The sequence below is a fragment of the Cryptomeria japonica genome, chromosome 1 (genome assembly GCF_030272615.1).
Source record: "Cryptomeria japonica chromosome 1, Sugi_1.0, whole genome shotgun sequence".
NCBI classification, from domain to species: domain Eukaryota; kingdom Viridiplantae; phylum Streptophyta; class Pinopsida; order Cupressales; family Cupressaceae; genus Cryptomeria; species Cryptomeria japonica.
The window spans coordinates 378,646,657-378,651,354 of NC_081405.1; positions in this window are offsets into that span (position 1 = coordinate 378,646,657).

Below are 4,698 nucleotides of genomic sequence, written 5' to 3' on the forward strand. Positions count from 1 at the left end.
CAGATATGGAGTGATTGGATGAAGATCTACATTAAAGGAATGGGTTCACAGTATTGGAACCATGTGATAGCCAAGTATGTTGCTCCAATTACCAGTCCCTTGGCACCAGATGAACTCAAAGAATAGAAGGAAAACATTCAGGCTCTTGAAGCAATTGTAAGCACTTTGTTTGACTTTGAGTATATCAATGTTCATGGATTAGAGATTGCAAATGAGTTATGGGAGAAATTAAATTTAATTTTCGGAGGAGATGAACATGTACAAAGGGCAAAGGAAGAGAGCTTGAGAGGAAAATTTGATGATATGAAAATGATAGATGGTGAGAACATAGTTCAATATGGTCAAAGGATCAAGGCAGTTGTAGATGGTATAAAGAGTGCCAGAGGTAAGATTGAAGATGATAATGTTGTTAGTAAAATGCTTAGAATTCTCTTACCACAGTATTCTATCAGAGTGTTTGCTATTCAAGAACTGAGATCCATTTCAAAAGATAAAGTCACTATTGACTCTCTAATTGGAAAGCTAACTGCATTTGAGATAAATAGTTTTGATAATAGTATTTCTAAACCTTCTGAATCTACATTTAAGGCTTTTGTAATCGATACATTGGCAAGGAAAGGAAAAGATGTTTATGATAACTCAATGATGAACGGATAGTACCAAACTGGTACTGAGAGGGGTGGGGGTGAATCAGTACAGACAAAAACACATTCCTAAAACTGGTTTGTCAACAGACACTGTGCTTTGTTAGACAAACAATAACACCGATCTTAAACAGAGTACAATTGGCAAAACCCAGAATAACTGAGACAAGCATAAACTGGTTGACACTTATCTTTTCATACACTCTAATACTTCATTTCCTTTTCACCGTAGTGCATAAACAGGTAATCTATCATCAAAAATATATAAACAGCTAGATCAACATGATTTACCTTTAGACACAAATTACTTAAACCATCACATGAATAACACCACACATGACACACAGATTTTTCATGTGGAAACCCAACTGGGAAAAACCATGGTGGGGATGAATACCCACAAGCTGTTTTTGAACTCTTTAGAAGTCTTCTCTGTTAGGAGCCTTGTCCATTTAAAGACTAATACAATAGGTTCTGTTAGGAACCGATCCTGTTAGGGATCACCTAGTTAAGGGATGGCTAGAATACCCGGTTAAGGGTTAAACCCTGTTAAAGGTTACCTTGTTAGAGGATTTCAAGAACTCAAAGGTTTTGAGTCACCCTGTCAAAGGATTTATAGTAAGCCGGTTAAAGCTACCCTGTTAAGGGATTTCCCAACTATTGAAGTGGTTAGAGATCAATAGGTATTACAATGATCTAGTAACAACACTCAATGCCAATGCAGATTCACTTTAGCTCCTCTTTACCTTCTGCACTTACACTCTGCAGGTATCATTTCTCTCCTCTGGTCTGGCAAGAATCACATATCTCTTCACTTGGATACACACACACAAATTTTTGCCAACAACCTCAGAAAGAAACACAACATCGACCTTATAGGAAACAGGTAGGTCGGTAGCATAAACCCTAAACCCTAAACTTGTTAGGTTAAACAATTCAAACGGGTCAATCCTGACCGTTGAGCACATTGCATTAAATGCAACAGTCTTGAACTGATCTCAAGACGTTCTCCATCATTTGTTTTCTACCGCTTTCTTGGTGGTTGATAACCCATCACACGTTTTCACCATTTACAGACTTTGCACATTCCTGAGGTAGATAGGAATAATCTCCTTCATGCAAGATCCTTCACGTGCACAAGGCTGATGTGGCAACATGATCTATTCTTTATTACAATGCTAACTCATCACACAAAGTCACTGGTTGAGTCACACAGGCTTGAAGCACTTCAACCAGAAACCCTGAAGTTGAGACTACCAACCGGTAGTCATACAAAGCTTCCATGTATCGGTTCCCATATCAACATGCCGGTTCACCTTGAACAAACACACCGCTTCACTTTGGCACATATACCGGTTCATAATATTATACCGGTTCTCATATATACCGGTTCTTGGTAACATACCGGTTCTCTATTCTTCAACATATTGACATCAATGACAACATACAATGTCATCATGTCCTCTTATCGGTTCACATAATGCCAACAATTTATCATAATCATGACTAGAGGTCTAGTCATGGAAGTAGCATAGGTGATGGTGATGATGAAGATCATCTGATGGAACTTGAGGCATTACTGGCTAGAAGATTCACTAGAGGAATAGGTAAATATAAAGGTAAATTACCCTTGAAGTGTTTCTCTTGTAGTAAAATTGGACACATAGCTGCTAACTCCCCTAACACTAAGAAGAAAAAAAAGTTTAGGAGATTCAAAGGAAAAGGCAAGAAACATTGTTATTTTGCAGTGGATGAAGGTGTGATCGATGATGAATCAGAAGAAGATGACAATGAGGAAATAGTCTTTGTTGTTGTGAAGGAGGATCTAATTGATGAGAAGGCATTAGTGTCTCACATGGATAACAATAATGAATGGATAATAGATAGTTATTGCTCACACCGCATGACCGGTGACAAAAGTAAGTTCTTATCCCTTGAAGAGTTTGATGGAGATGTTGTAAGATTTGGTAATAACTCTCCCTACATGGTTAAAGGTAAAGGATCAATTTCATTAAATGGGAAGAGTAATGCAGATGATGTCTTTTGGGTTGAAGAACTAAAACATAACCTCTTGAGTGTTGGATAACTTAATGATAAGGGATATCTATTTGAATTCAAAAGTGGAGTGTGCAAGATTCTCGAAAATAATGGAGAATTGATTACTACTAGGAAGTAGACTAGAGGTAATATATTTCATCTAAATACTAATGTAAATGGTTGTTTGGTGGTGAAGATTGAAGACAACTGGTTGTGGCACAAGAGATTTTGTCATGTCAATTTTGACAATTTGATTAAAGTTAGTAACTCAAGTATTGTGAGTGGTTTGCCTCGGCTTGTGAAACCGGACAATGTGTTATGCAAGGATTGTTATATTTGTAAGATGACCTCTGTATCTTTTAAGAGTAACTATTTCTCTTCAAAGAATATTCTTGATTTGGTGCATACTGATCTTTGTGGTCCTATGAGGACTAAGAGCTATTTTGGTGATAAGTATTTTATGATCTTTACTGATGATTATTCCACTTCTGAGAGAAAAGTCTGAGGCATTTAGTAAGTTTAAAATATTTAAAGATCTTTTTGAGAAAGATACTGGGAAGAATCTAAAGTGTTTGAGATCTGACCGGGGAGGTGAATTTACTTCTGATGAATTTGTGAAGTTATGTGATGAACAGGGAATTAAGAGGAAGATTTCAACTCCTAGAACTCCACAATAGAATGGGATAGTAGAGAGAATGAATAAAAAAGTTGTTGAAGCTACTAGAACCATGATGATTCAAGGCGAAGTACCAAAAATGTTTTGGAGAGAAGTAGTTAGCACTGTAATTTATAATTTAAGCCTGAAACTTGCCAAAAAAGGTAATAACAAAAATACTTATGAATTATGGCATGGAAAGACTCCTAGTGTAAGTTATTGCAAAATTTTTGGGAGTAAATGTTATATTAAGAGAGATGATTACACTAAATTTTTTTATGCTAAGTGTGATGAAGACATTTTTCTTGGTTACTCTACAAAGAGTTAGGCATTTGAATTTTATAACAAGAGAACTAAGAAATTCATTGAAAGTGCTAATATGAAGATAGATGAACTCTCTGAGAAATCTGGAGAGAGCAACAATTTTGAGCCTGAGAAGGATGAAGGAAGACTTGTGTTTATAGAGCCGAAAGTACAGAAGACTGATGAGCAAAATGTTGCAAAAATAGGTGCTCAACCGGTAAATGCAGAGAGTGATGAAGAAGATGAAGAACATGAAGCATGAAGCAGAACACCAAAACCAGTTATTTCAAGGTATGTCAGGATAAATCACTATGAAGAACAAATAATTGGAGATAAAAATGCTAGAGTACAAACAAGGAGGAAAATCAGAGAAAATTCCTGTTTGATTTCTACTATTGAGCCAAAAAAAGTAAGAGAAGCATTCAAGGATGATGACTGGATTAATGCAATCAATAAGGAGTTAGATCAAATAGAGAAAAACAAGACATGGACACTTGTTCCTAGACCGAAAGACAAGAATGTGATTGAAACTAAATGGGTCTTTAGAAACAAGTTAAATGAAGAAGGCAAGGTTGTGAGAAATAAAGTAAGAATGGTTTGCAAAGGCTATGCACAAGAAGAAGGAGAAGGTTATGGTAAAACCTTTGCACCTGTGGCGAGATTGGATTGAGTAAGAATGCTACTCTCTTATGCTGCATTTAAAGGATTTAAAGTCTATCAGATGGAAGTTAAATCAAATTTTCTTAATGGCATCCTTGAGGAAGAAGTGTACATAGAACAACCAGATTGATTTTCTTTGTCCAAAGACAAAGATATGGTTCGCAAACTACATAAGGCACTGTATAGATTAAATCAGGCACTAAGAGAATGGTTTGAAAGGTTACATGCACACCTAATCAAGATAGGATTCCATTGTACTAGTGAGGACAACAACAAGTATCTAAAGACTGATGGAGATAAAGTATTGATAGCTAAAGTATTTGTGGATGACATAATTTTTGGTGGTAATGATGACTTATGCATGGATTTTGCCGAGGAGATGAAAAAGGAATTTGAGAT